The sequence below is a fragment of the Anabrus simplex genome, chromosome 2 (genome assembly GCF_040414725.1).
Source record: "Anabrus simplex isolate iqAnaSimp1 chromosome 2, ASM4041472v1, whole genome shotgun sequence".
Classification (NCBI taxonomy): Eukaryota; Metazoa; Arthropoda; class Insecta; order Orthoptera; family Tettigoniidae; genus Anabrus; species Anabrus simplex.
The window spans coordinates 234,918,382-234,930,976 of NC_090266.1; the positions used below are offsets into that span (position 1 = coordinate 234,918,382).

At 39.8% G+C, this 12,595-nt stretch overlaps 1 protein-coding gene across 1 annotated transcript in view; it reads left to right on the plus strand.

Annotated features, from left to right (window-relative positions):
- The first annotated feature begins 7,564 nt into the window (after positions 1-7,564).
- Ddr (discoidin domain-containing receptor 2) overlaps positions 7,565-12,595 on the plus strand; it is a 2,443,951-nt gene continuing 2,438,920 nt past the window's right edge. Inside the window, exon 1 of the mRNA XM_067140519.2 lies at positions 7,565-7,587. The gene's annotated coding sequence lies outside the window, so the exon portion shown is untranslated. The remainder of the gene's footprint in view (positions 7,588-12,595) is intronic.

The window sequence follows — 12,595 nt, forward strand, 5'->3', positions numbered from 1 at the left end:
CTTTCTCGAAACATTCGTACTTATTACCGCTGAAAATGTATGTGTTCATAGTACTTGTTCAAAATTCACCTGTATCCAGGGATCGAATTTGGCTGATACGACATACCTGTACAACATATAGATTGTACTGTAGGACATCAAAATTCATATCGACAATAATCATTTAAAATAATTCCTTTCGGTGAAAGTTTACTCCTTACTTCAGAAGTAATTTGCCGTCCACAACTCACAAATTGTAAGGCGTGGATTGCCTAGAGCGTACTCCGTTTTTCTTCTTTGCGTAGCCCCTCATTTCCTTTTCAATATTTTTCAAAAGCCAAGATCTTCGGCTTTCTTCCATTAACATATTTTAGTACAAACGACTGATAACCTCGGTGTTTCAACCTTAAATTAACAAGCAAAAACACCATCACCCGTAGGGATGTGTACAGTCCTTCAAAATATGATTGAGTACATTATAATTTATCTCTCTCAGAACATCTGCCCTTGTGTTAAACCATCTCGCTTGGTTCATTCGAATATGTGTTCTTTGTCAGGAACATGTAAACCTAGCGCGGTTATTCCCTACGTGATGGAAATGGTGTAAAATATAGAGAATGAAATCATATCTTAAGTATTGTGCCTAACAGTGGTGTATGCTAGCGTACCAGCGGTAATTTATTCCCAACTCGAACGCTAATTGTTGCAAAGATGCACTGATATTTCATGTTGGTTTTAAGGATTACTAGAAAGCCCTATAATAACATTCTCCGATATTTTTTCCATCTATTTTTCCCAATGATCATGACATTCCTTAGATTTTGAAGTTGTTGATTTGGTTGCATATACTGTGTACACATAAGAAGGACAAAAAAGCACTTGAAGTATGACAGTTGCCCTGTGTTATCTGGTCCCTTTCCCATTAAACGTCAATGAAACACAAGCTATGTAACTCCGAAATGCTGTACATCATACTGCTGTATTTTTCAACAAGCCGTTAGCTACGTATGAGAAGCATGCGCTCCATATACCAGCGAGTGGCGCATCCCATGCTATGTAAAGACTACACATATGAAGCCTTTTAATATCTACAAAAGTACTCGTCAGATTTACAAAATAAACACATCAGTGAACTTTCCGCTCGTCTCTTAATTGTTTTATTGGGGGAAATTAGTTTAGTCCTATTTAATAACACCAAGCTAATACCGGATTCTCGGTAATTACGTACGTGATGGAGACGAATCGAACGGTGACTTATGAGCCTTTTAATGTCATTTAAGAATTTGAAAACAGAATGTTTATATCTTCGAAGAATTGGAAGGTATTTGAGGTGGACCTCTTAGCTAGCTGAATAACCGCGTACAGTTCAGTGCACAATCCGGTTATCTTTCGACTAAAATAATGAATTTCAACATAACAAGCAGACAGACACAAAGAAACTGAACTGAGTCTATTTTCGACTTTTGCATACCTAATCCCAAATAAAAACCAGGCATGAATACAAGTTATAAGTATACACCACACATTAAAATTTTACTCGCGTATACGAGAGATTGAACCTATAATTTTACGATGAAAAATAATTCCAGATATTTATTTCAGCTACAAACAACTTTTTTGAGAGTAGCCATGTTCTTATTTCAAGAGCCTCGCTATCTTGTGGGAACGAACTCACCGTGACAAGCGAGCCGCGAGCTCGTGGAATGCCGGGATATTTCGGTTGACCTCGAGTAATGACTAATTTATCAATTTCGAAAAATCCTTCGTAACGAGAGACTTTAGCGACATGGTAAATCCAGGAATAAAGGATCTAAACTATTAATAAACCTTAGGTGAAGACAGAATTCCCAGGGTAAATATAAATGCAGTTAAGCCTAGAGGGATGTTGGCGTCCTACTCGCGGATTTGCGACACGTGCCAAGGTTATTTTTCTGAAGAAAGACCGCGAAACTACATGTCAGAAATAATTAATTACGCCTGTTGCAAGTATGGGAAAAATATAAAACTAACACCATAACGAATTATAAGACTGTCTGAATTTATGGAATAAATTTCAAGAAAATTGGTCCAATAGATGTGGAATTAGCAGACTGCACAACCGAGCTTCGTGGAGAGGTTGGCGTCCCTCCCAGAAGGTATAAAAGAAACCCCATTCACATACTTCTTACACACACTCTCTGAAGGCCTGTACGGTGAAGCCCACGTCGCCAGTCTGCAAGAAAATGCGAGGTTTAGTTCTCAAAATAACTTGTCATATATTTTCGTGTCAATGGTTCAAGTAGAATATTAAATGGAAGGTGATCGAAATTTTTCTGAGCTTCCGACGATGAAAATTCTGAAGGCTTACATAATATGTTTAAAATACGTATCTGAGTTTCTCTCCGTATTACAATTGTGTGTGTTTGATTTTTTTCAGAGGGAGTCTGGAGGCTAGCCGGTGAGAGCTGATTTTTGTTATCTATTTGAATTGTTTTGTAGATGTTGAAGGCAGAGGAAGCCTGTATTTAATGAGTAATGCCGCCGTGATAGGCGATGAAGATGAATATTTGAGACAGGCTATATTTGTTGATGGCGAAGAATTTTTGAGACAGGCTGTACATAAAATGTGATATTTCCGAGGCAGGCTGTAGTAAAATTCCGCTAACAATCCGGAACAGCTGACCGGGTGAAGGTTGGTTCGAAATGAGTACTTTGTGATGCACATTAACATTTCAAGTCAAGATCTCCCAGTGAAAAACAATTCTGTAGTAGCTCTTGGCAGTTAAGTCCAAGTGACGATTCATGTAAAGTCAACATAATGAATATTATATTATGTGACCTCAAGGGTAGAAGAGCATTCTGAATACACGGTTGGTGTTATTTGACTTTTATAACAAATTTCCACTCAGTAAATTTCATATACTATGAGACGATAATTTATCATTAAATCGGAAACATTGTGGGATGAGATATTAGACGTTATTAGCGATAGTCTGGCTGTATAGATTCATTGAATTTCGCTTCACTGGATAGTTTATGGATGCGAATGTTTGGAACAGTGAGATGGTAGGCGATTTTTGGGCCTCAACCTAGATTTACAGTGTGGTTTTTGCGATGGTGAAGATTACTGTTTTGGCGATATTCACGTAATGTTAGACGTGTGCTGAAAGTCATTATTTATTTATCCAAAGTTCATTGCGTATGTCGAGATCGTGTTTGAGTTGTGGATTGTTGGCCAAGCGTTATTTATTTTCAATTTCACGTTTTATTGACAAGATAGGGACTTAGTTGCATTTCCCGACTTGTGTTCATTCAGTGGCAAGATTTGTTTCATTGTGTGTTATAGTTTCGACAAGGTTTCCAGCTAAAATATCAAATAGTACGTTTTTATGTTACGATTTCGCCTGACATTCTGGAGGAAGCGTAGACAGCCAAGTTTCCGCTCGACAATAGATTTAGGACATCACACGTTATCATAGGAGTATACTGATGATAAAACGTCCCAGTTTACGCTCAACGATAGGTTTAGGAAGGTGTGTGTGTGTGTGTGTGTGTGTGTGTGTATGTACATAGATGTTAGTGTTAGGGTGTGTATACATAATGTAGGCCCGACGATAGGTTTAGGGTGTCGTCTGTATATACTCAAGTCTTAGATTCGGTGGTTTCGCGAAGTGACTTGAACGATGGTAGTGTCTGCAGTAGTGTATGCAATGCGAAGAGGGTTAGCTAAGTAATATTGAGGCCATGTTTCGACAGCCCTTACCAGCTGGAATGTGTTTACCTAAGATTATGGAATCACTAGTGGCGTGAACGTGAGTGTTATCCAATATTGGGTACTGAGCTAACGTTGATTGAGTATTTACTGCGGTTTGCCATACGCGTTTGAGTTTATTGAACTTCAGTATTTTATTTTAGTTACGGACTTAATTGTCTTGTCGTTCAGACGTCCGATTGCTTTGCTAGTGTGCGTGCTGATACTAGTTTATATGAGACTTGAGTTACGAATGCGGGTTCGATTCGTCAGCCGGGAATATATTTTATTTTCAATTTTTGTCGTTCTTTCATTTTTTTAATAGGTGATTGTGGTCGATCAATATCTTTATAGTTAGTTTGTTGGGACAAACAATAAGTAGATGGATCTGTAATGGTAGTCGTTTTTTAAAGCAAAGAATTCCTAGATTTTTGATTTTATGTTACCATGTGGACTTGTAATTTTATTAACCCTTTATAACCTGAAAGTTGGTTTATAAGAATATTTTGCAAGTGATTTACCACTTTTTATTTAACTTCAGTGTTTGGCATTGTTCTAAATCCATGATGAATAAGTGTTTCCTGCATTTCGCAGTTTTGTTCCTTCAGAACGACGTAACGTAAGATCCTCTCGGATCGAATTGTTGTTGGTTCCTTCTGAACAGTTTTTTGGGTGATGCACGTTTCAGAATCGGGATTATTCTATAACTTAAGGGTGTCAGGAGATGACAATACTTGGTGGAATTTTATTTTCAATTGTGAATGCTGCCGTTAACTTGTAGTGAACACCGTGCTTTCCAGTAGTATTTCGCAACCTATCCAATGCAACTGATAGTCAATTTGGTTCGATCAAGGGTCCATTCGCCGGGTATTTGACTGGTGGATAACCTTAATTAAAAGTAAATCTGGAACTCATTTGTGGAAGGTCAGATTTTTCACGGATTGTGTGGATTAATTCTCAGTTATCGTTTGGATCAATAGGTGCTCGATTTTCAGGTTTTCTTTCATTTTATTCTAGTTTCGCTGTCCACTAATCTGTGATATTTCTACTTTTCTCCGAAGAAAATTCTTCGATACTGCAACTAATAAAATTAACGCCATGCAATGTGACTGCATTTGAAACATTAAATAATTAATTTTTCTTGATCACTTAATTTATATAAATACATTTTTGCTTTTAATTGATTCAATAAACGTTAGTAAGCACATATTTGCTCCTCATTTCAAGTAGTTAGGCTCTCTTCTGAACCCCATAGTTTGGTTAAGATCGTGACCGAAATATTCCCGCTACGACCCCAAGATTTAAGAGTTCGATATTGCTCTACTGCAGCAGCTGTGGCCGACCAACGATGGAATGGTAAGTTGAAGGGTTCAAGATGGGTACATTAGAATGCATTTTACACAACTTTACTCCTCTAAAAATAACCTAGTATAATGACACCATTTGAAAATCAGTCACTGCCATCATAACAATGAGTATTATCGTCATCATTATAATTAACAATTACAAATATTACGAAATTTTATGAATATAACAGCATTGTTGTATGTCCCATTAATTAGGCTGCTGTTAAGTATTTTCTTTTGTTTTTGTTTGTGCCATCGGTCCATAAACTGATTTGATGCAGCCGTGCATGCTACCTTATCCTGAGCGAAACATTTCTACGTAACTATTAAATCCTACATCTACTCTAATCTATTTGTCATATTCATACGTTGGTACCGTTTATACCACTTAAACTTGCCGCGAGAAAAACAACTGAACAAGTCCTGGGTGTATTAAAATTTGTCCCATCATTCTATCTCTTCTTATAGTCCGGATACGTGGCTAAATGTTTAGCGTGCTGGCCCTTCGCCCAGGGAGTCCCGTGTTCGATTCCCGGATGGGTCGGTGATTTTAACCTTCATTGGTGAAATCCACGTGGGCTGGGCGTGTGTGCCGTCTTCAGCATTAGAATTCATCCTAGGTAGTGGCCCATCCTCAATGACGCGCAGGTCGCCTATATGGCATTAACTCGAAAGACCTGCACCAGGCCTCTTCCGAGATCACACGCCATTAAATCTCTTCTTCTGGCCAATTTTAGGAAAATAGTTATCCTCTTACCAATTCAGTATCCCTTCATTCGTCATTCGATCTACCCATTTGACATTCGCCATTCTCCTGTAACACCACATTTCAAAAGCTTCTATTCTCTTCCTTTCGAGGCATTTATCGACCATGTTTCATTTCCATGTAATGTCACATTCTAGACTAAATAATATGAAGTATGCAATCTTAATTAATGAAGTGAAGTATAACCTTTAAACCTTGCGAAATACACTGGAGGAAAATTAAATCCCAACACCAGAGGAATGCATTGGAGGCTAAGCAATTGTCTAGGTAACTGATTAAAGCTTCCAGTTCACAGGTGCAAGTATGCGCAAGAAGACACATGACATGGTGTTACATTAATGACCGCTATAGTCGCCACAATTTTGAATGCAAGCATGCATTGTGTCGTACAGGTGTCGTATGTCATTTCGTAGGATGGATTCCCACGCCTGTTACACTTAGTCAGTCAAATCAACAACGGTTAATGCTGGTATATGATGACGCTGGAATTGTCGTTCCGTAATATCCCATACTTACTGAATGGGTGAAAGTTCGCATAACATCGCAGGCCAAGGCAACTGGTTGAAACTCTGTAGAGTAAGTTCGGTAACAGTGAGGACGAGCGTTATCCTTTACAACGATTGGATGGCAGCATAATTGGTTCAGTCACCAGTCTGACGTACAAATCCTCTGTCAAAGTTCTTGGGTCAACGATGAGAGTGCTCCTGCTGCCAACAGAAATCGCTCCCCTGATCATAACTCCTGGTGTAGGTCTAGTGTGCCGACGCCGCAGATAACTTGGTTCCAAACGCTCATCTGGCCTCCTTCTCACCAATCTACGACCATCCCTGCCATTATGACAGAACGGATTCTCATCTGAGAACACACCTCCGCCCTCCCATGAGCTCTACCTTGACACCACTGAAGTCTCAGATGGCAGTGATTCGGAGTTAGTGGCATGAACGTTACAGGATATCTCGCTAGGTGCTGTCTCTCAAGTAATCGATTTGTTACAGTTCGCCGTGTCACTCTGGTGCCATCTGAAGCTTCAATGGCTGCTGTTGATGCAGTACGAACTACCACAGCCATGCGGCGTATACGGCTGTTTTCCCTCTCCGTAGTGGCCGGTGTGAGGCCAGACTCCGGTCTTCTTGGAATATTGCCATCCCGTGACTATTGTTGCCAACTCCGATGCACTGTGGATACACCCCTGCCAAGACATTCTGCAATATCACGGAAAGAATATCCACTTACTCGAAGCCATATTATTTGATGATGATGATTATTATGACATTTGTTGTTTAAAAAGGCCTAACAGATAGGTCATCGGCCCCTCTGGCTGTATGAATCGGCCTCGTTCAACCTCGGTAAGCTGCTGATACTGCCTTCTTCGTCTCATTAAAAGCACTTTTGACTCACACCTACCTCATTACGTCAACACCGGTCGATGCATAACGCTCATGAAGTGTTCAGCGCGAATTCAAAGCAAATCTGCCTTACAAGGTCATAGTCATTTGACTAGCACAATTCTTCGTCGACTAGCGCTCAAATTTTCATAGGCGTCATCTTTGAAATTTGCAAACACTCTTCCGAATTTAGTTTATCTAGCACAACTCTTTCTTGGTGTTGGGATTTTATTTTCCTCCAGAGTAGATATGCCGTGTATGGTTAAATATCATTCGTTTGTTTGATTTCAGATTCATCCCTGCCTTAGCCACTGCTGAATGTAAGAAGTCATAGAGAAAGTTGCAGCCAGCTAGACAAGAAAACTGTACAATAATTCTCAGGTTTGTTCATAGCTCTTTTGCCAAGTTTTGTTGTTGCCTTATTGAGTTTTACTAGAGTGTAAAGGACAAAATCATGTCACTATCGTCTACATCACTTCACTTCGTATGGTAGATCATCACTTTCTGACAAGAAAAGGTAGCCCAGTGTTCGAATTGCTCACATCCAGTCAGAAAGTGTTTGGTCCAAGATGTTTCCTTAAACAATGTACACCTTTCACAGAAACGAGTATTAACGAGGCAACTCCATGATTATTAAAACTTGACCTGTAAATCTATTTATGATTCTTTTCTGTATCAATAGCACATGTTCCATATTTCGAAACTTGTTGTTTCATGAAACGTTGCACAGTCCACCATCTCTGTGTACAGTAAATGAATGTTAAATCTTCAGCTTGGAGGTCGGTCAGATCATCAAAAAGCACCACTTAAGCGCATACGGTTAAAAGGAAACCGCATTATACCAGTGCAGTGCCATAAGGAGGTGTACAAGGCAGAATGAGTTAGGCAGTTTTCTATTACCTTCCTCACTCGACCGGAAAATGCTATTGCAGCACGACCAACACAATGAGTAGAACTTTTCATAACCTCAGGCCATTACTCAGTACCATACATACCCCAGCAGTTTCCATACTGTTACAGCAGTATTTGAGATTGAGACTTCAGAGGAAGCAACAATCTACTGTGGCCTATGCCAAGAAACAAATGCAAAAATATGCGTCCTTCAAGAAACAGTAAAAATATGGAAAAAATAATCACCCCCACCCAGTATCAAAAACCCTTATATGCCTTGGCCTACCAGGTGTCTGCTGATCAGGCCGAAGGCCTCCTAGATTCCTAGGTGACGCGTGGTCAGCGCGATGGATCCTTTCAGCCGTTATTCGTGGTTCAATTGTTTTCACGTGGGCTGAGTGGACCTTATAACCAGGAAACGTTCCTGACCTCTCTGGGAATCGAACCCAGGGCGCCATGTAAGGGGCAGGACAGAATCAAATAACAGTAGTTATAACACCGAATGGGAATGGCTTCTTTGTCTTGCTCTACTTCAAGGCCAATCCAGTATGTAGTCCTAGAGCAGATGTAATTTAATCAAGGCACGCTGAGAAACATAAGGGATTTAACGTTGTATGATCTCGTGGCATTACTGCTGAAGATGTAGATAACACCGGAATGAATCTGAAGAGTTTTAATGTTTAAGCGAATGGGAATAGCAGGTGTAAAATTATTGCGAAATATTCGAAAAAGGACTGTTTTAGTGTCACAGATATCAGCTAGTATCAGATGTGGCCTTTTCGATCACAAGATACATATTATAAAATGTGAAATTCTCTGAAAATGTATCAGGCTGTGGAGTGAATTATAACAGGCACTTATCGAATATTGTCAGAAATCATTTTATTTTATTATCGCATTCGTCGGCGCGGCTATGGCTACAGGAATGCAAGATGAAAATGAAATTTGAGTATTCTCAGCCGTAGCTGCCAACACAACCCCTGCACTAATAAAAATCCCTCCAAAAATCCAAATATTACACATAATTTCAATTATACAACTAGTTTGTTCTACAGTATTTAACTTACGTAAAATTAATATCATTATTATTCGGGAATTAACGCAATTAAATATTTGCAGGTAATTTCATACTGACGACTTGCTTGTGACATTAACTGAACATCGTCGTCCTCATTTGTGCAGTCATTTAGTTGCAAATTCTCTTCTTCCAAGAGAACGGGTTCAATCCCTCGTTAGTCACAGCCAAGCTGAGTGACTCAGATGGTTGAGGCGCTGGCCTTCTGACTCCCAACTTGGTCGGTTCGATCCTTGCACAGTCCGGTGGTATTTGAAGGTGCTCAAGTACGTCAGCCTCGTGTCCGTAGACTTAGTGGCACGTTAAAGAACTCCTGCTGGACTGAATTCCGGCACCTCGGCGTTTCCGAAAACGTAAAAGTTGTTAGTGGGACGTAAAGCCAATAACATTAACATTAACTTGAAGTCAGTGACCTTTGAATGTGATAAAATGCGACATTTCCAGATCGTTGGATTCCAGTACGTTAAAGAACTCCTTTAGGAAATAATTTCAGGAATCCTGCTGTATCTTCAAATGCACACCGACTGAAAGGACATTAAAGAGGTAACATTATTATTATTATTATTATTATTATTATTATTATTATTATTATTATTATTATTATTATTATTATTATTATTATTATTATTATTATTATTATTATTATTATTATTATATAAGAACAGCCTTCCCTATAATTACCCACCGTTTTTGTAGTGCTACCTTTAGGAATCTCGTTTAACCGTGTTTTGACAAGAGCTATGACCTCCCCTGCAGTTAGTCTACATTTCTTACATCCCTGTGTACTATCTAGTCCTTAATCTCTGAACTTCGTATCTATGTGATAAATTTCACTTTCGGCGTTGGCATCATTTTTCGCGATTGACTGTGACCAATCAACATCCAGCCATCTGCCTATAAAAGTGCGATTCATTTCCTTAGAGTGTGACTTCATTACGTGTACGAGTGAAATTGTTTCAACGCATGTGTTGGTTGGTTGCAAAGTAAGGATTATTTTCTAAACGTAGACTTGAACTATCGTCGTGACCCATCTTCTGCTTGAGGGAGAGAATTTATAGGTTGGAATTTTGAAGTATTATTGTTATGTAACTGCCAGGATAGGACCTTCGGGTTTCTATTTCTGTTGCATTATTTAGGCGATTTCCGTGCCATATAACGAATTATATGGTCATGCGAGGCTAACATAAGCATGTAATGTAAATTGAAAATGTTCATAAGAATATTTGAGTTATTTACCCTAGGCATTCTCTTCTGTATTCTCTGACTGCGACTTGGTATTTTCGAAATTTAAACTTTGTTAACTGTCTAGGATTCTAGCTTCGTTTTTTTCTTGTCACAGCATAGTTTGGGTTTATCCTCTGATTAAATTGCGCGTTTATTTCCCGTTAGTTTGTTCTCTGGTGATATTTGTTTGTGAGAAAAATTGTGATTTAGGGAATCCATGGCCTTTTGCTAATTTGATCTTTTCTAAAATGATGCTTTCTTCTTTTCGGAGTTAAATGTTCCATTTGGTCATCGATATAGTGCCAGGAAAGCTGTTGTGTATGAGAGAGGAATTCCCGATGAGAATTATACTTCGCTAGAATTGGTTTCATTGTACCCCTTCGGGAGTAACTGAAAATGTAAACTGGAATCATTTTCACGCTATGTAAACGTACCAAACTGCAATTTCGACTGTGAAATATAGGTCTCGGGAACCCAAGCTGTACGTTCGCCTTAAATTTATAGATTGACCGGGTGAGTTGGCCGTGCGGTTAGGGGCGCGCAGCTGTGAACTCGCATCCGGGAGATAGTGGGTTAGAACCATACTGTCCGCAGCTCTGGAGATGGGTTTCCGTGGTTTCCCATTTTCACACCAGGCAAATGCTGCGGCTATACCTTAATTAAGGCCACGGCCCCTTCCTTCCCACTCCAAGGCATTTCCTGTCCCATCGTCGCCATAAGACCTATCTGTGTCGATGCGACGTAAAGCAAATAGCAAAGTAGCGTAACCTCGGCACTTATTGCGGTAGAGTGGTTAACTCTACGTCAAGTCACTTTTTCCCCCAGAATTAATCTGCTACTCATTCTTTTTGTAGGATGAGTGAACCTTGGGGACTCCGGAAGTGGAAATCTCGTTTCTTAAATTTGTCGACTTCCGACGGGGAAACTAACCCACGTCCTTCCGGGTTAACCGAGCACGCCTTCACTGTCTCGACCAGGTAGCCCCTATTATTATTATTATTATTATTATTATTATTATTATTATTATTATTATTATTATTATTATTATTATTATTATTATTATTATTATTATATCGTACAGCCGGCTGACCAGGCAGAAATATGTTTTGAGAAGTACATTTGTACGATGATATAGATGTTGATTCCCATAGGGAACCCGCAATATTTGTCCCGAATGAGTAAATTCATAATACCAATATGAATGGTCCGTTAATAGACATAATAAATTTTCCAATAACGGACCATTTATATTGGTATTGTGCATTTATTCACCACGAAAAAGAGACATTCTGTCCGGTCTATCCAAATAAAAATATTTTCCTTCCCATTTTCAATAGTCTTAGGGCTGTCAGCATTGTTGATGGCTTTATGGCTTAGAAAAGTTTCCCATAAACCAATTTCATGAAGTAAATGCAACGGATTAATAATGGGAAATGTAGTAAAACAAGTCATTAAAATACCAGGAAATTATTTAGAAGTAAGTCCGGTGCCATGGCTAAATGGTTAGCATGATGGCCTTTGATGCAGGGTGTTTCGTGTTCGACTCTCGGCTAGGCCGGGGATTCCAACTGTCATTGGTTGATTCCTCTGTCTCTGGAATTGGTTGCTTGTACCATATTCCAAATCGGAATTAATCTTAGATAGGGCCCCATCCTCTCAGACCTGCAGGTGGCCGATAGTGTGCCAGTTTGGAAGACCTGCACCCGGCCTGTCCGGAGGCCACATGCCATTATCATTTAGGGATATTTATACACTGACTGACAGAGCAAATGCAACACCAAGAAGGAGTGGTTCGAAAGGGATGAAAGTTGGGGAAAAAACAGAGACGGCACGGACGAATAATTGATGTTTATTTCAAACCGATATGCAGGTTACACAATGCGCACGGCATCGACTCAGTAGGATGTAGGACCACCGCGAGCGGCGATGCACGCAGAAACACGTCGAGGTACAGAGTCAATAAGAGTGCGGATGGTGTCCTGAGGGATGGTTCTCCATTCTCTGTCAACCATTTGCCACAGTTGGTCGTCCGTACGAGGCTGGGGCAGAGTTTGCAAACGGCGTCCAATGAGATCCCACACGTGTTCGATTGGTGAGAGATCCGGAGAGTACGCTGGCTACGGAATCATCTGTACACCTCGTAGAGCCTGTTGGGAGATGCAAGCAGTGTGTGGGCGGGCATTATCCTGCTGAAACTGA